The sequence below is a fragment of the Zea mays genome, chromosome 8 (assembly GCF_902167145.1).
Source record: "Zea mays cultivar B73 chromosome 8, Zm-B73-REFERENCE-NAM-5.0, whole genome shotgun sequence".
In the NCBI taxonomy this organism is placed as follows: Eukaryota; Viridiplantae; Streptophyta; class Magnoliopsida; order Poales; family Poaceae; genus Zea; species Zea mays.
The window spans coordinates 114,945,548-114,971,562 of NC_050103.1; the positions used below are offsets into that span (position 1 = coordinate 114,945,548).

A 26,015-nucleotide genomic window follows, 5' to 3' on the forward strand; every position below is an offset into this window, starting at 1 on the left:
TGGTTGCTCACACCTTTCCATCATTTCAGAGGCTTCTAGACAAGCCTATGGCTATTGAACACAAGCGTGTTTAGCTAGGGGAAATGAAGAGGAAGGCTAGCACCTAGGGGCAGGGGAGCAATAGTGTTTGTCCTTGCTATGTTCCACCCTAGGGTACACCGACTCGTACTGGAGGAGGTCAGCGCCTAGCTTAGTATGCACCATAGGGCACTTCACAGATTCCACATGCTCGTCAGGCTACCACCACTGGCACCCCGGCGAGACCCGTAGGATAGAGTGCTGGCACCACATGCTACAAGTGTGGTCAGGTTGGGCACTATGCCAATATTTGTCCGCAGAGGATTGCTAGCACACCCGTCCAAAACAAGCAACAAACTCCAGGTTCTCGCAAGGGATTCAGCATTGCCAGAGTCAATCAAGTTAGTGCTGATACTACTGCAGACGGAGCTGACATCACTATTGGTATGTTTTATATTAATTCAATTCCTGCAGCAATACTATTTGATTCTGGTGCTACACATTCGTTTATTTCTGCTCGCTATGCCTACACAAATGAGTTACCACTTCAAAATATGCAAAGGCCACTGATAGTAATTACCCTAAAGGGCATGTTGAAGCAAATTATATGACCAACAGATTAACCTTACTAATTTTAGGAAGGGAATTATAAGCTACCTGTATAGTATTAAAAGAAAGCAGTATAGACATGATCCTTGATATGTCATGGTTAAGAAAAGCAAAGACAGTTATACATTGTGCTAGGGGAATAGTAGAACTCACCAGCTCTAAAAGAGAAAGATTCAAAGTCGAAATTACCATAACCGCCTCTACTAGACCCACCGTATTTCTAGTAGATGGGAAATTTGTAGGCAACAACATCCGTGTGATTAGAGATTTTCCCGATGTCTTTCTAGAGGAGTTACCCGGAATGCCACCAGATAGGGAAGTTGAGTTTGTCATTGACCTCTTACCTGGAACCACACCTATTTCAAAAAGGCCATACAAGATGTCAGTAGAAGAACTAAAAGAACTTAAGAAACAGTTAACGGAGTTACAAGAGGCTGGGTACATTCGTCCGAGTTCCTCACCTTGGGGAGCGCTGGTTTTGTTTGTATAGAAGAAGGATGGATCACAATGAATTTGTGTGGATTATAGATCACTTAATGATGTCACAATTAAGAACAAATATCATTTACCCCGTATTGAAGACTTATTCGACCAAATGAGAGGTGCCAGAGTATTCTCGAAGATTGATCTCAGATCGGGTTACCACCAAATGATGATTAAGCCTTATGATATTCCCAAGACGACTTTCTCTACCCGATATGGTCTATACGAGTTCGCAGTCATGTCATTTGGTTTGACTAATGCACCAACCTACTTGTTGAATCTGATGAATAAGGTGTTCATGGAGTATCTTGATAGATTCGTCGTGGTATTCATTGACGACATTCTTGTTTATTCCAAGAATGATAGTGATCACGAGGAACATCTACGGGTGGTGCTACAGAAGCTACAAGATAATCAACTCTATGCCAAGTTCAGCAAGTGCGAGTTCTGGATTGACGAAGTGCCATTCCTTGGGCACATCATCTCCAAGGGTGGAATCTCAGTGGATCCGGCTAAAGTAACAATGATAGTAGGTTGGAAGATATCAAGTTCAGTCAAAGAGGTCCAGAGTTTATTGGGACTTGCAGGCTACTACCGGTGTTTTATTGAAGGCTTCTCCAAGATAGCGAAACCTATGACCTCATTATTGGAGAAGGGGAAAGAGTTTAAGTGGACTCATGAATGCCAAGAGAGTTTCAATCAACTGAGGTTTAAATTGATGTCAACCCCAGTGTTGATTATGCCAGATCTACAGAAAGGTTTTGATATATATTGTGATGCAAGCCGCCAGGGCTTGGGATGTGTTCTTATGCAAGAAGGACATGTTATCACCTACGCGTCTCGCCAGTTGCGGAAACATGAGTTGAACTACCCACTCATGACTTAGAACTGGCAGCCGTAGTGCATGCGCTCAAGATATGGAGGCATTATATAATGGGAACTAAGTGCCAAGTCTACATCGATCACAAGAGCTTAAAATACATCTTCACTCAGAAGGATCTCAATCTTAGGCAACACCGTTGGTTGGAGCTCATCAAGGATTATGACTTGGAGATTCATTACCATCCGGGCAAGGCAAATTTGGTTGCGGATGCCTTCAGTCGGAAGGAGCATGTCCACGCAGCTATTGTTGCACAATTGCCCTATGAGTTAGTTGAAGACTTTATAAGACTCAACCTGGGAATAGTTGCACACACTAAAGGGATAACTATTGAAGTGGAACCTACCTTGGAGCAGGAAATACGCAAGGGTCAGGTCGGTGATGCTAAAATTCAAGAGATCAAAGATCTGATTACTGAAGGTAGAGGTCCAAAATTTACAGAGGATGAGCAAGGCACAATATGGTTCAAGAACCGGATATGTGTTCCTGAGATTGATAGCCTCCGTGAGACTATACTGAAGGAAGCCCATGACTCTGATTACTCTATTCATTCTGGTAGCACTAAGATGTATCAGGATCTGAAGCAAAAGTGCTGGTGGTATGGGCTAAAAAGAGATGTGGCTGCACACGTGGTTGTCTGTGATGTATGTCAAAGAGTCAAAGCTGAACATCAAAGACCAGCTAGACTACTGCACCCGTTAAAGGTACTCGAATGGAAGTGAGAAGAAATTGGTATGGATTTCATTACCGGGTGGCCTCACACACCGAAGATTTATGATTCCATATGGATGATTGTGGACAGATTGACCAAAGTGGCTCACTTCATTCCGGTCAATACTACTTATAAAGGTTCTCAACTGGCAGAGTTATACATGGCTCAAATTGTGTGCTTACACGGTGTACCGAAGAAGATTATTTCTGATCGTGGGTCCCAATTTACCTCAAGGTTTTGGAAGAGCCTTCATGAGAACATAGGTACTAAGTTGAAATTCAGTTCAGCCTATCATCCTCAAACTGATGGCCAAACTGAGAGAACTAACCAAGTAGTTGAGGATATGCTTAGAGCTTGTGCCCTTAAGCATGGAGGCAGTTGGGACAAGAGCCTACCATATGTTGAGTTCTCTTATAATAATAGTTACCAGGCCAGTCTGAAAATGTCACCATTTGAAGCTTTATATGGTAGAAAGTGTATGACTCCTCTCTATTAGGATCAGACTAGGGAAAGACAATTCTTTGGGCCTGAGATTATTCAAGAGGCGGAAGAACAAAGTTCGTGTGATCTGGGAGAAGTTGAGGGTAGCACAAACAGAACAGAAGAGCTATGCTAATAATCAAAGAAGACCACTGGAGTTTGAGGAGGGTGATCACGTGTATCTAAAGGTGTCACCAATTCGTGGAATGAGGAGATTCAAAGTTAGAGGCAAGTTATCCCCTCGCTTTATTGGACCCTTCAGAATCTTTAGGCGAGTTGGGGGATGGCCTACTAGCTTGAGCTACCAGATCATCTATCTGATGTCATGATATATTCCACGTGTCTCAACTGAAGAAGTGTCTCCGTGTCCCCGAGGAACAATTACCAATGGAAGAGCTTAGTGTGCAGGGTGACCGAATTTTTTATATTTTAGCCCTTCCTTGGAAAAAAATTCACATTTGGACCTTAGAAAATTTTAATGTCATTTTTAGACCCTTTACTCGGCGCCATAGCCAATAGCGCCGAGGTAACACAGCTCGGCGCCATAGGCTATGGCGCCGAGGTGCGTGCTACGCTGGCCCAACCTGAACGACGTGGCGCCAACGTGGTACCGAGCTCGGCGCCAAGATCTATGGCGCCGAGCTCGGCTATGTAACAGCAAAGTATGTCTAGCTCAGTTGGTAGAGTACAAGACTTTTAACCTTAAGGTTGTGGGTTCAAGCTCCATGCTGGACGTATTTTTTATCACTAATTTGTTTTTTTGTTGTCCATATTTTTCGTTTATGCCGCTGATTTGTCCGTCCAGATTTATTTTTCATCTAGTTTTTTTTATTTTTGTGACTGATTTATTTATTCATGATATTTTTTGTTTTTGTTTATTCAAACTGCGTGACGCAAGTACCATGCACATAAGTAACCCACCCTATGGAAGTACGGAGTACTTTATAAAATCATCAAGTCACTGTTTATTTATACCTTGTATATTTATATTTTGGACTCTAATTATAATCTTTTTGTTTATTAAGTATATTTATATTTTGGACTCTAAAACTCCAATAATTTAATGTATTCGAAATTATACTTTTTAATATTAATTAAAATTTATCATTGTACATCACTACTAATGTAAGATTAACACAATCATTTGTTTATGATATAAATATTTTTAACATTTTAAATGGTGTACTTCAGTTTTTAGTATATTATTTAATGTTTAAAATCACTTGTAATTAGCGAGAGGACGGAATCAAGCTTAAGCATGTGGGGTTTAGAATGCACCAAGGGCCATACGGATTATTCAGTACTATTAAACAAAATGTAATAAACAAATCAGTCGCAAAAGCAAAAACAAATCAAGATGAGAAATAAATTTGGACGGACAAATCAGCGGCATAAACGAAAAAACCACGATGCACCATAGCTAAACCGGTGGCCGCTAACCAATGCAAGTACGTTTCCTTAAGCTTAATAAACGAAAAAAATATGGACGGATAAACAAATCAGTAACAAAAACAAAAAATCTGGATAAGAAATAAATCTAGACGGACAAATCAGCGACATAAACGAAAAATCTGAACAAAAAAAAAATCAGTGACAAAGACAAAAAAAAGGTATGAAAATATGCCTATCGTGGGGCTTGAACCCACAACCACAAGGTTAAAAGCCTTGTGCTCTACCAACTGAGCTAAACAAATTTTGTGTACATAACAGAGCTCGGCGCCAAAATCTATGGCGCCGAGCTCGGTGCCACGTCGGTGCCACGACGTCCATTTGTGCCAGCGTAACACGCACCTCGGCGCCATAGCCTATGGCGCCGAGCTGTGTTACCTCGGCGCCATTGGCTATGGCGCCGAGCAAAGGGTTCAAAAATGACATTAAAATTTTCTAAGGTCCAAACGTGAATTTTTTTCCGAGGAAGAGCTAAAATATAAAAAATTCGGGCAGGGTGACCTAACTTACACGGAATATCCTACCAAGATCACTGACACTTTGACTCGAGTTACAAGATATAAAGTGATAAAGATGTGCAAAGTGCAATGGAGTCACCACGCTGAAGATGAGGCTACTTGGGAGAGAGAAGAAGAGCTTCGAATAGAATTTCCCCACCTCTTCCCTAGTCCTTCCTAATCTCGTGGACGAGATTCTTTTTAAGAGGGTAGGATTTGTAATACTCAATTTGTAAAAGTATGAGGATATAGAGTTGATCTCCTCAATTGTGTGACCTCTACTTACTATCACATGTAAACACCCACACCTAAAAGTAAATAATTAACAAATGACACATTACTAATTTGTGCATCATGTTGGCTTTTGTTTGTATGTGTATTTAATAATAATAGTAATCACATTAATGGAAATAAATTAGTGTCAAAATTGGGGATTTAATACCTAATTTGAAAATTTGGAAAAGGGAAATAACAAAGAAAATCCTATATAAATAAAAATAAAATATATAAATAAATACTATTTATGCTGGGACTTGAATTTGTGCAATTAGCCTAAATGTGAAACTCATAACAAAATTCGAATTCCAATTTGAAATCAAGAAAATGAAAAGGGAAAAGAAATCAGAAATTCTAAAAGAAAAAGAGAAACACTCGGATGGGCCAAAACTCTATGCCCGGCCCACTTCACCTCACCCTGCAGGCCCAACCACCTCATCCCGCACGCGCAATTAGTTTCAGTCACCGCCTGGCGGGCCCTGTGGTCAGTGTCTTGCTCCTCCGCTCGCCTGCACGTGGGCCCGGGCAACCAGTCCCCCTCCTCATCCCGTAAATCACGGCGTTGGTAGTTGCCGCCGTCGACCTCACTGGGCCGTTGCTGCCGCGCTGCCCATAAAGCCAGAGTTGCATGTTGCCTCGCCCTTCTGCGTGCCTCAGCCAATCGAAGCCACCACAGGGTCGAGTAGAGATCGTGAGTGGGAGAGAGAGAGAGAGCCGAGGACAAAGCTGCCACCAACTCCATTCCCGTCTTCGACTGGAAGCAGGGGGCTTGGGTCGAGTTTGGGGGCTTGTGGCGTTGCTGGTGAAGTGTTCGCGACCGATTGGGAAGAATCGACCACGAAGACATCCAGAATTCGTCACCGGACATCGTCTTCCGCCGCACACTGTGGGAAGCTATGGGCGCCTCTCTGAAACTCGGTAATAATCATCCTTAGTCATACCGTATCGCGTCCGCTTCACGCCACTGTTTCGGATTAGAGTTTGGAACCGGGACTCGAGCTCGGGGCGATCGCTGGCGTTGGCACCACAGTGAGGGCGCGACCACCGTCATCACCTGGCCTCGGGTAGGGTAGAGGAGTTGAAAGGGAAATGTGCCTTTGGGCAATTTCTATTATGTTTTGGTGATTAAGTGCCCAACACATTTAAATAAGCTCTCATGTGCTAAATAAACAAAGAAGTGATAATCAAGGCAAAGGTATGGTTCTAGACTTAGTACATTGGTTTTTGTGTGTACTAATATAATTGTCTAAGTGCTAGAATCAGAGAAAAGAGAAGAAGAAAAGGACTTGGCTGGAGCAGCCAAGACTCAGCTCGGTCTGGCACACCGGACAGTGTCCGGTGCACCAGGCTGGCTTCCGGCAAACTGGCCGCTCTCGGGAGAACTTGGCGGCGTACGACTAAAATTCACCGGACTGTCCGGTGAGCCAACGGCCTACAGTGCAACGGTCGGCCGCGCAATCCGCGGGCGACGCGTGGCCCGCGCCAACGGTCGGCTGGGGGCACCGGACAGTGTCCGGTGCGCCAACCAGCCCAGAGTTGCAACGGTCGGCTGCGCCAGGAATGGAAGGAAATCGCGCACCGGACATGAACAGTGGTTGTCCGGTGGTGCACCGGACTATCCGGTGCGCCACCCGACAGAAGGCAAGATTAGCCTTCCTTGTTGGCTTCCAATGGCTCCTAGCTGCCTTGGGGCTATAAAAGGGACCCCTAGGCGCATGGAGGAGTAACCCAAGCATTCACTAAGCAATTCTAAGTCTCCACACTCCGTCTCCACGCACTCGATTGATCGTGTTAGTGATTTGAGCTCCGTTCTAGCTGTGAACTCTCTATGTTTCATTTGAGCTCAAGTCTTGGCTTGTGTGTGTGTGTGTTGTGCAGCGGATTTGTGTGTGTTGCTCCCAACCTTACTCTTGTGTTCTCATTGTGATCTTTGTTGTAAGGGCGAGAGGCTCCAACTTGTGGAGATTCCTCGCAAACGGGAAAAGATATAAGCAAGAAAAGCCATGGTATTCGAGTTGATCATTGGATCACTTGAAAGGGGTTGAGTGCAACCCTCGTCCATTGGGACGCCACAACGTGGAGGTAGGCAAGTGTTATACTTGGCCGAACCACGAGGTAAACCACTGTGTCTCTTGTGATTGTTCTTTCTTTGTGATTCGCAAGAGCTCCTCTATAGCCACTTGGTTCTTTTGAGCACTAACATCTTTATAACCAAGTTTTGTGGCTATTAGTTGTTGAATTTTACAGGATCACCTATTCACCCCCCTCTAGGTGCTCTCAATTGGTATCAGAGCCGTTCTCTTCACGTAAGGGACTAATCGCCCGAAGAGATGGATCCTAAGGGAAAGGGGATGGTGGTCAACGACAAGGAGAAGGAGTCCTTCTTCAACGAGCCTAGAGATGACAAGCCCACTAACTCTGGCTCAAGTCACAAGAAGAAGGACGGGAAGAAGAAAAGGCGCATCAAGAAGATCGTCTACTACGACAGCGACGAATCTTCCTCTTCACCAAGAGACGACGACGACGAGAAAAAGAAACCGGTTAATTCAAATTTTTCATTTGATTATTCTCGTATTCCTTTTAATTCCAATGCTCATTTACTTTCAATTCCTCTTGGTAAACCTCCACACTTTGATGGAGAGGACTACTCTTTTTGGAGTCACAAAATGCGTAATCATCTATTCTCACTCCATCCTAGTATTTGGGAGATAGTTGAAAGTGGAATGCAATTTGATAGTACGGATAACCCTGTATTATTAACGAGCAAATTCATAAGAATGCACAAGCTACCACTGTTTTGCTAGCTTCGTTGTGCAGGGATGAATACAACAAGGTGAGCGGCTTGGACAACGCCAAGCAAATTTGGGATACCCTCAAGATCTCTCATGAGGGTAATGATGCCACCATGATCACCAAGATGGAGTTGGTGGAAGGCGAGCTGGGAAGGTTCGCAATGATCAGGGGAGAAGAGCCAACACAAACATACAATAGGCTCAAGACCCTGGTCAACAAGATTAGGAGTTATGGGAGCACAAGATGGATGGACCACGACGTCGTCCGACTTATGCTAAGGTCATTCACGGTAATTGACCCCATCTTGTTAACCTAGTTCGTGAGAATCCCAGGTACACCAAGATGACGCTCGAAGAGATTCTTGGAAAGTTTGTGAGCGGGCGCATGATGGTGAAGGAGGCCCGATATGTGGACGACGCTCTAAATGGTCCACTCCCCGTCCACGAGCCTCAAACTATTGCCCTCAAGGCAACCAGCAGCAGGGAGATGCTACCAAGCAAGGTGGCACAAGTTGAGGCGACCGGGCTAAACGAAGATGAGATGGCTCTCATCATCAAGCGTTTCAAGACCGCATTAAAGGGACGCAACGAGTACCCCAACAAGAATAAAGAAAAGGGAAAGCGCTCCTGCTTCAAATGTGGTAAGATAGGTCATTTTATTGCTCAATGTCCCGATAATGAAAATGACCAGGGGGAAGAAAGACATGGGAAGAAGGAGAAGAAGAAAAGCTATAGGAAGGCTAAAGGCGAGGCACATCTTGGCAAGGAATGGGACTCGGACTGCTCGTCATCCGACTCCGATGATGAAGGATTGGCAGCCTCGGCCTTCAACAAATCTTCTCTCTTCCCCAACTAACGCCACACTTGCCTCATGGCAAAGGAGAAAAAGGTAAACGTTCGAGAAACCCCTAAGTATTCTACTTCTAGTGATGAGGATTCTAGTGATGATGAAGTAGATTATACTAGCTTGTTCAAAGGATTAGATAGAGCTAAAGTAGAAAAAATTAATGAATTGATTGATGCCTTAAATGAAAGAGATAGACTACTAGAGAGGCAAGATGACATTTTATATGAGGAACATGACAAATTTGTTAGTGTTCAAAAGTCTCTTGCCTTAGAAATTAAGAGGAATGAATTACTATCTTCTGAGTTATCTACTTGCAATGAATCTATCTCTAGTTTAAAGACTTTGAATGATGATTTAAGTGCTAAGCTAGAAGTAGCTAATAGACCAAGCTCATGTGTTGAACATGTTGTTATTTGCAATAGATGCAAGGATTTTGATATCAATGCTTGTGATGAACATCTTGCTTCTATTTCCAAATTAAATGTTGAGGTGGCAAGTCTTAATGCTCAACTTAAGACTTGCAAGGTTGATTTTGATAAACTAAAATTTGCTAGGGATGCCTACACTATTGGTAAACACCCCTCAATTAAGGATGGACTTGGCTTTCGAAAGGAAGCCAAGAACTTAACAAGCCAAAGGGCTCCCATTTCCATTAAGGAGAAAGGGAAGGCCCCTATGGCTAGTAGCGTTCAAAAGAATCATGCTTTCATGTATAATAGGAAAATTGTTAGCCATAATAGGAGATATGATTATAATGCTTATGATTCACATGCTATGCTTGCTTCAAGTTCTAATTCTAATGGTAGGCCTAGGAGAATTTTTGTGTCTCATGCTCCTAGGAAAATGTGTAATAAACCTACTACTGTTTTTCATGCTTGCAACACTGCGTTTGTACTTTCATGTAAAAATGAAAAAGTGGTTTCTGAAAAATTGACACCCAAATGCAAAGGAGACAAGGCTTGCATTTGGGTACCAAAAGCTGTTGTAACTAACCTTGTAGGACCCAACAAGAGTTGGGTACGTAAAACCCAAGCGTAAATTATCTTGCAGGTTTATGCATCCGGGGGCTCAAGCTGGATTATCAACAGCGGATGCACAAACCACATGACAAGGGAGAAGAAGATGTTCACCTCCTACGTCAAGAACAAGGATTCCTAGGATACGATTATCTTTGGAGATGGGAACCAAGGCAAGGTCAAAGGCCTGGGCAAGATAGCCATCACAAATGAGCACTCTATTTCTAATGTATATTTAGTAGAGTCGCTAGGCTATAATCTCCTGTCTGTTAGTCAATTGTGCCACATGGGCTACAATTGTTTGTTTACAAATGTTGATGTATCTGTCTTTAGAAGGAGTGATGGTTCATTAGCGTTTAAGGGTGTACTAGATGGCAAACTCTACTTAGTTGATTTTTCGAAAGAGGAGGCTGATCTAGATGCATGCTTAATCGCTAAGACTAGTATGGGCTGGCTGTGGCATCGCCGTCTAGCACATGTTGGGATGAAGAACCTCCACAAACTTCTAAAGGGAGAGCATGTGTTAGGACTAACCAATGTATGTTTCGAAAAAGATAGACCTTGTGCAGATTGTCAAGCAGGGAAACAGGTGGGAAGCACTCATCACAACAAGAATGTGATGACTACATCAAGACCACTGGAGCTTCTCCACATGGACCTCTTCGGACCCGTCGCCTACCTTAGCATCGGGGGAAGTAAGTATGGTTTAGTAATTGTTGATGATTTTTCCCGCTTCACTTGGGTATTCTTTTTGCAGGATAAAACCGAAACCCAAGGGACCCTTAAGCGCTTCCTAAGGCGGGCTCAAAATGAATTTGAGCTCAAGGTGAAAACGATAAGAAGCGACAACGGGGCCAAGTTCAAGAATCTGCAAGTGGAGGAGTACCTTGAGGAGGAAGGCATCAAGCACGAGTTCTCCGCTCCCTACACACCACAGCAAAATGGTGTGGTAGAGAGGAAGAACAGGACGCTTATCGACATGGCGAGTACGATGCTTGGAGAGTTCAAGACGCCTGAGCGGTTTTGGTCGGAAGCTGTGAACACAGCTTGCCACGCCATAAACCGGCTCTACCTTCATCGCCTCCTCAAGAAGACCTCGTATGAACTTCTTACTGGTAACAAACCCAACGTATCATACTTTCGTGTATTTGGGAGCAAATGTTACATTCTAGTGAAGAAAGGTAGAAATTTTAAATTTGCTCCCAAAGCTGTAGAAGGGTTTTTACTAGGTTATGACTCAAATACAAAGGTGTATAGAGTCTTCAACAAATCATCGGGTTTGGTTGAAGTCTTTAGCGACGTTGTATTTGATGAGACTAATGGCTCTCCAAGAGAGCAAGTTGATCTTGATGATATAGATGAAGGTGATGTTCCGACGGTCGCAATATGCACCATGGCGATTGGAGACGTGCGACCACAGGAACAACAAGAGCAAGATCAACCTTCTTCCTCAACAATGGTGCACCCCCCCAACTCAAGAAGATGAACAGGTTCATCAAGAAGAGGCATGTGATCAAGGGGGAGCGTAAGAAGAACAAGTTATGGAGGAAGAAGCACCACCAGCCCCTCCAACTCAAGTCCGAGCGACAATTCAAAGGAATCACCCCGTCGATCAAATTCTGGGTGACATAAGCAAGGGAGTAACTACTCGCTCGCGACTAGCTAATTTTTGTGAGCATTACTCGTTTTTCTCTTCTATTGAGCCTTTCAGGGTAGAAGAGGCCTTGCAAGATTCGGACTAGGTGTTGGCCATGCAGGAGGCGCTCAACAACTTCAAGCGAAATGAAGTTTGGAGCCTGGTGCCACGTCCAAAGCAAAACGTTGTGGGAACCAAGTGGGTGTTCCGCAACAAGCAAGACGAGCACGGGGTGGTGACAAGAAACAAGGCTCGACTTGTGGCAAAAGGTTATGCCCAAGTCGCAGGTTTGGATTTTGAGGAGACTTTTGCTCCTGTGGCTAGGCTAGAGTTTATTCGCATTTTGTTAGCCTATGCCGCTCACCATTCTTTTAGGTTGTTTCAAATGGACGTGAAGAGCGCTTTCCTCAATGGGCCAATAAAGGAGGAGGTGTACGTGGAACAACCCCCTGGCTTTGAGGATGACAGGTATCCCGACCATGTTTTTAAGCTGTCTAAGGCGCTCTATGGACTTAAGCAAGCCCCAAGAGCATGGTATGAATGCCTTAGAGATTTCTTAATTGCTAATGCGTTCAAGGTTGGGAAAGCCGACCCCACTCTTTTCACTAAGACTTGTGACGGTGACCTTTTTGTATGCCAAATTTATGTCGATGACATAATATTTAGTTCTACTAATCAAAAGTCTTATGAGGAGTTTAGCAGGGTGATGACACAGAAATTTGAGATGTCAATGATGGGCGAGTTGAACTACTTCCTTAGGTTCCAAGTGAAACAACTCAAGGACGGTACCTTCATCTCCCAAACGAAGTACACTCAAGATCTTCTCAAGAGGTTTGGGATGAAGGACGCCAAGCCCGCGAAGACGCCAATGGGAACCGATGGGCATGTCGACCTCAACAAAGGAGGTAAGTCCGTTGATCAAAAGGCATACCGGTCTATGATAGGATCCTTGCTTTATTTATGTGCTAGTAGACCAGATATTATGCGAAGCGTATGCATGTGTGCTAGATTTCAATCCGATCCAAGGGAGTGTCACCTTGTGGTCGTTAAGCAAATTCTTAGATATTTAGTTGCTACACCTTGCTTCGGGATCTGGTATCCAAAGGGGTCTACCTTTGACTTGATTGGATATTCAGACTCCGATTATGCTGGATGCAAGGTTGATAGGAAGAGTACATCAGGGACGTGCCAATTCCTAGGAAGATCCCTGGTGTCTTGGAGTTCTAAGAAACAAACCTTCGTTGCCCTATCCACCGCTGAGGCCGAGTACGTTGCCGCAGGACAGTGTTACGCGCAACTACTTTGGATGAGGCAAACCCTCCGGGACTTTGGCTACAATCTGAGCAAAGTCCCACTCCTATGTGACAATGAGAGTGCAATCCGCATGGCGGAAAATCCTGTTGAACACAGCCGCACTAAGCACATAGACATCCGACATCACTTTTTGAGAGACTACCAGCAAAAGGGAGATATCGAAGTGTTCTATATTAGCACCGAGAACCAGCTAGCCGATATCTTTACAAAGCCTTTAGATGAGAAGACCTTTTGCAGGCTGCGTAGTGAGCTAAATGTCTTAGATTCGCGTAACTTGGATTGATTTATAGCATACATGTGTTTTATGCCTTTGATCAAGTTACTTTATGCATTTATGAGATTTGTTGCTTATGTATGGTACTCAAGTTGTGCAAGGGATCCCCGGACCTCACAAGTCCATGTGTGAATGATGCACATATTTAGGGGGAGAAGTGCTACAACTTGACCCTTTGAGACTAACATTTGTGCTTGAGTTTACTTGATGTAGTCTCAAAGGTGAATTGTAAGGGAAAGGTGAACTTGGACCATGCAAAGACTTCCACTGCACTCCGGTATTAGTGTACTACCCTCCAAGTTCATTCTTAAGCTCCTATTGCCTTTTTGCTCTTAATTGACATTTTTGGTGAGGCAATAGGGTTAAAGGGCCAAAAATGATTCTGTTTTGGTGCTTAATGCCAAAAGGGGAGAAATTAAGGCCAAAGCAAATGGATCAGCTACCACTTGAGATTTTTTTTAAAAAATAATAGAGTTAGAACTTTTGATTTGTCAAAATACTCTTATTGTCAAAATTTGGTCTCTTGTGGGAGAATTTATGATTATGGAAAAAAGGGGGAGTTTTTGGATCTTGATCATTTTCACTCTTGGATTACCTCTCTTAATGCCCAAACAAGTGAGTTTAACTTAGAGATAGGAAAATGAATTTGATTTGCAAAAACAAACCAAGTGGTGGCAAAGAATGATCCAAATATGCCAAATTAGAGTTAAAAACAATTTGGTCTTCAATTTGAATCAATGTTGCATGTTTTGCATTGCTTTTGGATGTGTTGGCATAAATCACCAAAAAGGGGGAGATTGAAAGGGAAATGTGCCTTTGGGCAATTTCTATTATGTTTTGGTGATTAAGTGCCCAACACATTTAAATAAGCTCTCATGTGCTAAATAAAGAAAGAAGTGATAATCAAGGCAAAGGTATGGTTCTAGACTTAGTACATTGGTTTTTGTGCGTACTAATATAATTGTCTAAGTGCTCAGAGAAAAGAGAAGAAGAAAAGGACTTGGCTGGAGCAGCCAAGACTCAGCTCGGTCTGGCACACCGGACTATCCGGTGGTGCACCGGACAGTGTCCAATGCGCCACGCTGGCTTCCGGCGAACTGGCCGCTCTCGGGAGAACTTGGCGGCGTATGACTAAAATTCACCGGACTGTCCGGTGGTGCACCGGACTGTCCGGTGAGCCAAAGACCGACAGTGCAACGGTCGGCCGCACAATCCGCGGGCGACGCGTGGCCCGAGCCAACGGTCGGCTGGGGGCACCGGACTGTCCGGTGTGTACCGGACAGTGTCTGGTGCGCCAACCAACCTAGAGTTGCAACGGTCGGCTGCGCCAGGAATGGAAGGAAATCACGCACCGAACATGAACAGTGGTTGTCCGGTGGTGCACCGGACTGTCCGGTGCGCCACCCGACAGAAGGCAAGATTAGCCTTCCTTGTTGGCTTCCAACGGCTCCTAGCTGCCTTGGGGCTATAAAAGGGACCCCTAGGCGCATGGAGGAGTAACCCAAGCATTCACTAAGCAATTCTAAGTCTCCACACTCCGTCTCCACGCACTCGATTGATCGTGTTAGTGATTTGAGCTCCGTTCTAGCTGTGAACTCTCTGTGTTTCATTTGAGCTCAAGTATTGGCTTGTGTGCGTGTGTTGTGCTGCGGATTTGTGTGTGTTGCTCCCAACCTTACTCTTGTGTTCTCATTGTGATCTTTGTTGTAAGGGCGAGAGGCTCCAACTTGTGGAGATTCCTCGCAAACGGGAAAAGATATAAGCAAGAAAAGTTGTGGTATTCAAGTTGATCATTGGATCACTTGAAAGGGGTTGAGTGCAACCCTCGTCCATTAGGACGCCACAACGTGGAGGTAGGCAAGTGTTGTACTTGGCCGAACCACGGGGTAAACCATTGTGTCTCTTGTGATTGTTCTTTCTTTGTGATTCGCAAGAGCTCCTCTATAGCCACTTGGTTCTTTTGTGCACTAACATCTTTATATATAACCAAGTTTTCTGGCTATTAGTTAACCAGATCGTCCATTGTGATTGTTATATAACCAAGTTTTGTGGCTATTAGTTGTTGAATTTTATAGGATCTCCTATTCACCCCCTCTAGGTGCTCTCAGGAGTTGCCTGCCATCCGATCTGGTTCGTGCGGTTGTGATTAGATAGGCGTACCGATTCAGTCAGATGCAACGGTAGCCGTCTGATCTAGATCCAGTGATCGGCTACGATTCGATTTAGAGGTGACGATCACACCGACGGTAGGAGATCATGTGGACAGTGTTAGATTGCGGCACTTTAAAATTTAGTGTGTTGATCGTCCATCAGACGGTTATCTACGCGTCTCGGTTAGATGTATGTGTATATTTAATCTTAGCCCTTCGATACAGATCGGGCGACTAAGATCTCTTCATACCGATTCGGCCGGGTCATCTTATAACTGTGTCCCTGTGCTTTAACTAAACAACCCGCAGTCCAGATCCCTTATAAAGTAATTGTGCCGAGGTCCAAAATTTACAAAACACCCCCTAAACTTTCTGTTAATCATGTGCGTGGTACAGTGAACAGAAAACAGAAGGAAATCCATATAAAAAGTAATTTTGGTATTAAAATAATCCCAGAAACTCATTTAAATCATAGTAAATTCATTTTAATTTCTTTTTAGCCCATTCTAATTTCTATAATTTGGTATTAATATTGTTTATCACCTAGTGTCTCTGTTTTAGCATGAAACCTAGAGTAAAATTGATCACTTAATTATCTTCGTACCAAACACATAAAACCTTCGGAAAATCATAACTTAAAATTCGTAATTCTGAATTTAGTGATTCTTGTTCCTACGATCTCGTTTCAATGTGTAGATTATTATTTTTATGTATTCTGTATTCATGTTTGGTATGATGATAATTTATCCCTTGTACCATGTTTGTTTGTATTATGGCGAGTAGACGAGCCATTGACTGAGGATCCGGGTGTTCAGCAAGCAGAAGTTGCTCAGCAGGAGCTCATTGAAGGAAAGTTGTGCCCTTCACCACTTTTATTTACCCAATAATGTTCTCTATAATCATTTTATCATGCATAGGCTTAATTTTGATGGGACCCAATAGTTCACCCTAGTCTGGTTATCTTTATACCTTGTTATCCATGAACTTCTGGGTAGTCTTTGCTACTGCTATGTATGGTTTTGGGTGTTGAGACAACTATTACACATGATCATTCTTTATTATTGTTCTATTTCTGTTCATGATAGGACTACTATATTAATTGGAACATCGAGCTTAACTTGAGAAACACGTGCCACCACAAGGGTGGAATGGGACGCCCTTGGCTGACTAACTAGAAAAGCTAGTGGAGTACTACCTTACCTGAAAGGGGCAAGGGTAGTAGGGGAGTAGGCGTGTAGGGAGGTTCTCAGGTTGATTTTGCTGCGATGGCAGTCAAACTAGGGATTCCTTCATTGCTCTTCCTAGAAACTATAGCGGGTTTTCTGAAGCTAGTGGAATTTTGTAAAGGCCTCGTAGTGAATCCCTAGCCATTCACCTCGGCAGTGTCTAAGGGCCTTGCAAACCTAGGCTAGATGGGATATACGACTTGTGGGTACAGGGTACAACCTCTGCAGAGTGTAAAACTGACATACTAGTCGTGCTCGTGGTCATGAGCAGCTCAAGACTCTTGCATGATTAATTTATGAAATTCAATTCAATTTGTCATTTGCATCGCATTGGGATTTATTATTAATTTTGATCTATTATTACTCTGGTTTGATATCTACTTACATTTAGTAACTGCTAATAAAATTTGACCAACTTATTAAAAGCAACACTCAGCTTTAACCCTTTATTTGTTGATCAGCCTTACACTTCACATGAACTCCTACCTTTGGTGAGTTCATGCACATTATTCCCCACAACTTGTTGAGTTATGATCTTTTGTGAGCTCACCCTTGCGATATATAAACCCCCCACAGGAGAAGAACAGGTGGTCCAGGAGGAGCCTTAAAATGAAGAGTACGAGCTTGTTGGCGACTTGTTCTCAAATGCTATGAATTAAGAACAAGGCAACACGAAATGTTGAATGTTAATGCCCTTCATCCTTCGAAGCATTATTTCCCTTAGGCTATAATGATCTTCAGACGAAGGTTATGAAGGACATACCTTCATAATCACGGTATATGTTAATAAAAGAAGAAGCATACGTGTTGGGGACTTGTTCTCAAATGCTATGAATTAAGAACAAGGCAACATAAAATGTTAAATGTTAATATCCTTCGTCCGCTGAAGCATTATTTCCTTAAGGATTTAACGAACTTCGGACGAAGGTTAAAATGACACAATTACGAAGGTTGAATCTTCATAATTAAATTCTCAAAGATTATATAAAATAATGTGAGATATAAAGCATTAAAGACAAGTAAACTATAAGAAAACAACACCATTTTCATATTATATAAACTTGATGTATTCAAATACAATATTAGATACATTTATACCTCTGCCTTGACAAGGAACAATTCCCGAGTGATGCGATTGCAATTACAGGAATGCGTGAACAGTAAAGGAATATTGTTCACTATTTATAGGCACAAGACACAGCCTGTGAGGAATTACAATCATGCCCTTCATAAAAGTTTACAACAATGACTCAAACACTTGTGGACTAAAGGGTCATTCTACTTTTAAGTCGGTTTGCAATTCCGAAGCTTCATGAATAGCAACCTTCGGTCATCACGTGCAGACAGCTTCAGCCGAAGCTGTTTCTTCCTGCAGGACCTTCGGCGACGAAGCATGGTCCCAACAGTAGCCCCTTCGCGGTGCTAGATCGTTTTTCGTAACGAGCTTGATCCGTGAAAAAAGTCTCTTAGGCTTCAGGAAGCCGAAGGTCCGAAAAACACCTTTCCTGAGCTCGTTGTCAAGAAACGATTCAGTTTCCGAGCGCGTAGCGGTCCTACCCTGCAGGGTTACTATTTGGTCTCTGCGGTCCACCGCGCAGCGGGTGTAAGCAGCTGTTTGCCTGGTGTAAAAATCCTGACGATTCACCTTCTTACCTGCAGCACTATATAAACAGACGGGTAGGTGTGAAGTTACCACAGCATTCATTGCTATTGCACTGTTTTGCTGCCAAAATTTTTAACCATAGCCGAAGCTTGACTCTCGCAAGTAGACGAAGCTCCAGTTTTAAAGCCTACTTCGTCAGAAGAAAAAGTTTTGGAAGAAAAGTTCTTTAGTTTCCAAGAAATTCAGAATTAAATGGCCAGAGTGCGCTCTACCGCTAGAGTTGAGCGTGAGGGAGGCGAAGCCGAAGGAGCGAAGACTATTCCTATCTCCGAAGCGATGCAACGATCCGGACTGGTGACCTCGGAAGGAATCCGTACTGCCGAGACAGGGCAGACTGCTGCCGAGACAGAAGAAGCTGTTGCCGAAGCGGAAGAAGGAAATATTGAGGAAGCTAATTCTGATGATGATTACCATATTGCCGTGCCAAGCAAGCCCAACCACTTGGACTTCGGGAAGTCGACTGTCTCCAAGGCTGATTTCTCCAAGATGGTGAAGTCGGGTTATTTCAGTGAGAATTAGAAGAAGCTACTTCGCTTCGGGGGGGAAGAAACTACCCCGAAGCTAGAAAAAGATGAAATAGTTATTTTTAAGAGCTTTCTAAAAGCTGGATTAAGATTTCCCTTAAATAGGATGATATCTGATGTGCTGCAAAGATTTGGTATCTACTTTCACCAACTGACTCCCAACGCAATTGTTAGGCTCAGCGTTTATATCTGGGCTCTCCGAAGCCAGGCAGTAGAGCCATTTGCTGACAACTTCTGTCGAGTTCATGAGTTGCATTACCAATCTAAGGCCAGAAAAGATGGATTGCATGAAAATTTTGGCTGTTATAATTTTGCTTATCGGAAAACCACGAAGTTTCCCGTGATCAGCTACCGAAGCAAATGGCCGGCAGGCTGGAAATCAGAATGGTTTTATGTCAAAGTTGATGAAGATAAAGAGAAGCTGGTTCAGAGCCCTCTTGAATTAATCTTCGGAGAAACAAGACCCCGATGCAAAATGGCAGTAGAAGGTCCAACTTGGGCTGCACTGGGCGAATTCAAAATTATAGCAGAACATATTGGCACTAGAGATTTAGTGCAAGAATTCCTGGCCTTCAGAGTTTTTCCAACGATGAAAGAGTGGACAATGCCGAAGCTTAAAGAGGAAAAAAAAGAGGGGGAACTCGTCAGGCTACCTTATCATTATAAATTCAAGAAATATTTTAAAGTACCCTGCCAAGAATGGCTTGATACAATTGAAATAATGAGCAATGAAATTCTTGGGAACTACTCTAAAAAAGAGGACCAACTGATGACAGCGGCCTTCGGCACTCGGCCGAAACGAAGGCTGAACAGAGTGCTTGATGCCATAGGATTTGAGTACGCTGACTACGGTCGACTGGGCGGAGATGCCGGAGGCCCGAAGCGAAAAAGGATTGCCAGCGCTACTAACGAAGAGGTCGTCAAGGTAGCCAAAAAGAAAAAGAAAGATTATGAAAATCTTAGCGCTGAAGAGTTAAATCCTGAGCCGAAGGTGGCCACTTCAAGAAAGAGAAAAGGTGCATCCCCGGAGCCGGAAACGCCGGTCCGAGAAGAAGATATTCCCGCTTCTCCTTCTGCTGTTGAAGTAGAAGAGATTATGAAGGTAATGACTGAACCCTTGCCTATCAAGCTAAGTCCACTGGCACTGGAACTGACGAAGTTTTTTCAGAAGGACAAGGCTGCTTCGGCAGCAGAAAGTCCTGCGAAGCCGAAAAAACGGAGAATTATTCAAGTAACAGATGTGATCCACCAGACGCCGCCACCGGCAACGGTGCCGAAAATTGCCTTTGCTGAAACTGCCGAAGCCGAAGCTACTGGGATGAAAACTACTGAAGCTGAAACCAGCGAAACCGAAGCCACCGGGGCTGAAGCCGGGGCCACCGAAGAGTCGAACCTGGAAACTACACTTGAGGTTATCGACAATATTCTCCTGAAAATGGCCGAAGAAGAAGCTACTGTAGCTGCAGTGAATACGGCAACTGAAAAGGGGAAAGAGCAAATTGGTGAAATTTCTGAAGGAGAAGATTTTAACTTTCAAGACCTACTTGGACAAGAGTTAACAGACGCTGAGAAAGAGGAGTTGAAAAAATATGGCATATCTTGCGGATATAAATCAGGCGCTATGCTATTTGGTGGGGTAAACGAAGGGAAACTAAGGTGCCTTCGGAATCGCACCGAGGCCAAAATTGTCAGAACCCTTTCCAAAAGCATTGGCTTGCCGAAGGTGGAAGCGGACTTGTGTCGTTATCAACGACACCACATCGCCGGAAGCTTGCTTTATGCTAACTTCAAGGTAACGAATACTTTTGTTATTTTATTACTGTTATTATTAACTTTTGGGTCGTGTTCTAACGAAGATCATTTCAACAGAGCATATTATTAAGCAAGGTTCTAAAAATACAACAAGATCTGGAGGAAGAGAAAAATAAAGCCGTCATTCAAGATTTGGCTGAAAAGGTTGAAAACTACGAAGCCAATCTGAAAAAGAAAGACTTCGCAATCCAAGATCTTGAAATCATGGTCAAAGAGCACGAAGGTGCATTAGAAAAGAAGGATTTTGTTATTCAGACCATGGAGGGCTCTTTGGCTGAAGTCCAAACTAAAAATGACAAATTAAAGAATGAATTGCTCCGTCAATCAGAAAAATTCGAGCAAGAAAAGAAATATTTTGAAACAAGCCTGAAAGCTGAAGTGGATAAATACTCAAATTTGCAGAAATCCTTTACAGAACTTCAGGAGAAATGCTTAAGCTTCGGCATCCGATGTGTGCAGCGGCTGAAGGACGTATTTCACTCTGTCGGAGCTAGCTCTTCGAAATTTACACCTTCAGCTCAAAATCTGCCAAGAACATTAGAACATATTGAAGGCGAAGTTGATGCCCTTGACGAAGTTATTGGTGGGCACGCTGACTTCTGCGCCCTGGTATCTTCTCGGGGCACATCTGCTGCTTTTTTGAAGGCTGGCTGCACACATGGAAACATCGTGAACAGACCAAACTTCAGCTTGTCAGCTTCAGATTTGTTAGATATCCCAAGCTTAGCCAGAAGCATTGGAAATAGATTCATGACCCAGATCTGGGTAAGTGGCGGGCGGAAAATGGCAGGCGACGAAGCTCGAAGCCATCTGAAGCCGGTAAGAAACTTATGTTTGTTACTTTTACCTTCTCCTTTGAAATTTGTACCTTTCTTACTGTGCTGTTTGATATATACAGGATGACGAAGCTGAAGATTGACAATGCTGAAGTTTGACAAAACTGAAGACGAAGCCTTAGCTGAAGCTTAAAATTACTTGTAATGCGCTTTCCTGCAAAAATTCTTGGAGAAACTCTTGTAATATAGATATGGAATAACTTATGTAAATTTGTACATACCTTGTAATATATTATGTCTCCTATAATCGCATCCAGTCTGCTTTGCTGTGGACGAAACTTCTCTTTTGAGCCGAAGGCGAAAAACACCTTCCCTTCTTTTCGTACACAACGAAGCATAGAAAATTGTTCCTTCGAATCTTTTCCTTATTTTCTGAAGCACCTGTCTTTTTTGTGTAGCATGATGATGACTCTACATATGTCTAAATGGATGTTTATGAATGCAAATGACATGATGATATGTTATGTGCGAATGAATATTAGGACACATGTTCAAAAAACCATAAGCACGGCCCTTCGTCCCCTCAAGAATGATAAAAATCTTTTTGTCGTTTACTTTTCGGCTTCACCGTTTACTTTTCGGTGTATCAGCGTTGACTTTTCACTGTAAGCCTCCCTTAGGAGCTTCTTCGCCTTTTACTTTCAGCGGAATCAGCGTTTATTTTTCGCTGTAAGCCTCCCTTAGGAGCTTCTTCGCCTTTTACTTTCAGCGGAATCAGCGTTTCTTTTTCGCTGTAAGCTCTGCATTCCCTTAGGAACGACCTTTGAGCTTCTCCCTGTTTTCTTTTCTTTTTTCTTTGCACTCGAAGGTGCGTTCTCAGCTTTTACATTTACATTTTGGGGGATATCGCTCTTATAGAATTGAAATAAGGAAAAGAAAAATTACATGTTGTGGCCCCATTAAAAACCTTTCTCCCCCTTTGGAAAGGAAAAGGGTGCCACAAAAAAGAATATAAAAAATTACATCAAACTAAACATAATATCGCCGAAGCTCATCCGCATTCCACGATCTAGGAATGTCATTGCCGTCCATATCCTTCAATCTGTAGGAACTAGGTCTTGACGAAGATACTACCAAAAAGGGGCCTTCCCACTTCAGCTGTAATTTGCTTACTGTTTCAGGGTTAGCTACTCTTCGAAGTACCAAGTGTCCTGGTTCAATATTCTTTAGCTTGACCTTTCTATCACGCCATTTTATTGTTTCAGCTTGGTATTTATTGATGTTTTCCACAGCTTGAAGTCTAATCCCTTCAATAGCATCTTTTTCCACAGAGCAATCAGCTTCGTTTTCGCCCTCTGCCGAAGCTACTGTCCTTATCGATCCTGTTTTAGCCTCTTCTGGGTTATTGCTTCGTCACCAAACAATAGTTTAAAGGGTGTAAAGTCTGTTGATCTTGAGATGGTTGTGTTATGACTCCACACCACTTTGATTAACTCGTCTGGCCACTTTCCCCTTGGCTGATTGAAGATTGACTTCATTATTCCTGTCATTATGATCCCATTGGCTCTTTCAACAAGTCCATTAGATTCTGGGTGTCGGACTGATGCAAAATGGATCTTCGTGCCGATTTGATTGCAAAATTCTCTGAAGGCTTCAGAATCAAACTGTGTCCCGTTATCCACAGTTATAGCCTTCGGCACTCCGAAGCGACAAACAATGTTTTGCCAGAAAAAACTTTTGAATAGTAAACGAGGTTATTGTGGCTAAGGGCTTTGCCTCAATCCATTTGGAAAAATATTCCACTGCCACCACCACATATCTTAAGTTCCCCTGTGCAGGTGGTAATGGACCTAGCAAATCCAGACCCCACCTTTGCAATGGCCAAGTGGGCTGTATTAATTGAGTTAAAGACGAAGGGTGTTTTTGATCTCTTGCACATTTCTGACAACCTTCGCATTTTTGAACTAAATCCGTTGCATCCGAAGCTGCCTTTGGGCAATAAAATCCTTGGCGAAAAACTTTCCCAAGCAAGGGCCTAGATCCAATGTGAGATCCACACAGACCTGCATGTATGTCCTTCATTAATTCTATACCTTCGGATCTGGATAAGCACTTGAGCAATGGGGAACAGACCCCGCGCTTGTATAACTCCCCTTCTATTATGACATATGGTCGAGCTCTTGCTTCTATTCTCCTGTTATAAGCTTCGTCGTCTGAAAGAAAATTACCCTGAAGGAAAGAGATGATTTCAGTTCTCCAATCTTCACTATAAACAGGGGATATGTTGAGGATTGCTCTTTCAAGAAGCTCGACCGAAGGTGCTTTTATTGTTTCAAAAAATACTTCCGAAGGTATAGGCAGCCCTGGGCTGCTGACTTAGCCAATAGATCAGCGTATTCATTTTCTCCACGAGGAATATTTTTGACAGAGAAATCTTCGAAGGAAGCCTCAATCCTTCGGACTGTATCTAGATACCTTTCAAGCTTCGGGTCTCTTGCTTTGTAACTTTTGTCAATATGACCAGAAATAACTTGAGAATCAGTTTTAAGAATGGCCCTTCTGATTCCCATTGCCTTTAATTTCCGAAGACCCAAAAGCAGAGCTTCATACTCGGCGATGTTATTTGTGCAACTAAAATCAAGTCTTGCCGCATAACAAGTTTTAACTTTGGAAGGTGAAACCAACACAGCAGCCGCTCCTGCTCCGAAGGTTCCCCAAGACCCATCGCAAAACACTGTCCATGCTTCGGCGTCTTTACTTGTTTCTTCCTCCTGAGCCCCTGGCGTCCAATCAGCAATGAAGTCTGCTAATGCCTGGGACTGAATCGAAGATCTATGAACATAATCAATACAAAATTCATTGAGCTCTACAGCCCATTTTCCAATCCTTCCAGTAGCTTCTCGGTTCCTCATAATATCCTTCAGAGGTTGTGAAGAAGGAACAATTATGTTGTAAGCTTGAAAATAGTGCCGAAGCTTTCTGGAGGCCATCAAGACAGCATACAGTACCTTCTCCAACTCTGTATAATTTTTCTTTGATAAACTAAGAACCTCGGATACAAAATATATTGGGGCCTGCCTCTTAACCTGGCCTTCAAGCTTCTCCTGAACAAGTGCTGCACTTACCACTGAGTGCGAAGCTGCCACATATAATAACAAAGGAGCCCCTGGCGTAGGTGGAGTTAATGTTGTTAGATCTATCAAATACTGCTTCAGTTCTTCGAAGGCCTTCTGCTGGAGTGGTCCCCATTGAAAGACTTCAGCTGTCTTCAGCACTTCGAAGAATGGTAAGTTTCTCTCTGCTGATCTAGATATGAATCTGTTGAGAGATGCTAGCCTTCCTGTCAATCTTTGAGCCCCCTTTTTTGTACTTGGTGGCTCCATTCAAAGTATAGCTTCGATTTTACTTGGGTTGGCCTCAATTCCCTTTGTTGAAACTAAGCAACCGAGAAATTTCCCCTTCTTTACTCCGAAGACACATTTTTCTGGATTCAGCTTTAGACCAGCCTGTCTAAAATTGGCGAAGGTCTCCTGTAAATCAGCAATGTGGTTATCCTGCTTCGTACTTTTTACAATGATATCATCAACATAAGTTAGTACATTCCTGCCTATCTGAGAATGGAGAACCTTTGCTGTCATTCTGCTGAAACTTCCTCCAGCATTTTTAAGCCCCTCAGGCATCTGAAGGTAGCAATATGTCCCACTAGGGGTTATGAAGCTGGTTTTTTGTTCATCTTCCTTCTTCATCCATATTTGATGATAGCCTGAATAACAATCCAACAAACTCATGAGCTCTGATGAAGCTGCTGCATCAACTAAGGAATCTATCCTTGGCAATGGAAACTCGTCCTTCGGACAGGCTTTATTAAGGTCAGTAAAATCGATACACATTCTCCATTTACCATTGGCCTTCTTCACCATAACAGTGTTAGCCAACCATTCTGGATATTTTACCTCTCTAATAACTCCGGCACTGAGGAGTCTTTTCACTTCATTTCGAGCACCTTCGGCCTTGTCATCAGACATCTTCCGAAGCCTCTATTTCCTGGGTCTGAAGGATGGATCAACATTGAGCGAGTGCTCAATAACATCCCTGTTAACTCCGCAAAGATCATTAGCTGACCAAGCAAAAACATCTTTATTGTTAAACAAAAACCTTATCAAGGTTTTCTCCTGCTCTTCGGACAATTGAGATCCCAATAGCACCTTCTGCTCTGCTATATCCTCACATAAGAGCATGGGTTTCGGCTGGTCAGCCGAAGCAGCTTTTTCCCTTCTGAACTTGTATTGCTCACAAGCTTCAGTTCCATCTATATTATGGATTGCTTTTGAGTCTGTCCAATTTCCTTCGGTCCTTCTGGCAGATTCTTGACTTCCATGAATAGCAATGGGCCCTTGGTCCGAAGGTATCTTCATGCAAAGATAAGCTGGATGCAGAATTGCTTCGAAGGCATTAAGAGTACCACGACCAATGATTGCATTGTAAGGGTACTCCATGTCAACGATATCAAACATAATTTGTTCAGTTCTTGTGTTGTTGATGAATCCGAAGGCCACTGACATTGAGATTTTGCCGAGTGCT

The 26,015-nt window shown here is 43.2% G+C and overlaps 1 non-coding gene across 1 annotated transcript; it reads right to left on the minus strand.

The window, feature by feature from the left end:
• Positions 1-4,803: 4,803 nt before the first annotated feature.
• TRNAK-UUU (transfer RNA lysine (anticodon UUU)) lies at positions 4,804-4,872 on the minus strand. The gene has a single exon. It is a non-coding gene; the product is annotated as a tRNA-Lys (tRNA).
• Positions 4,873-26,015: the final 21,143 nt, after the last annotated feature.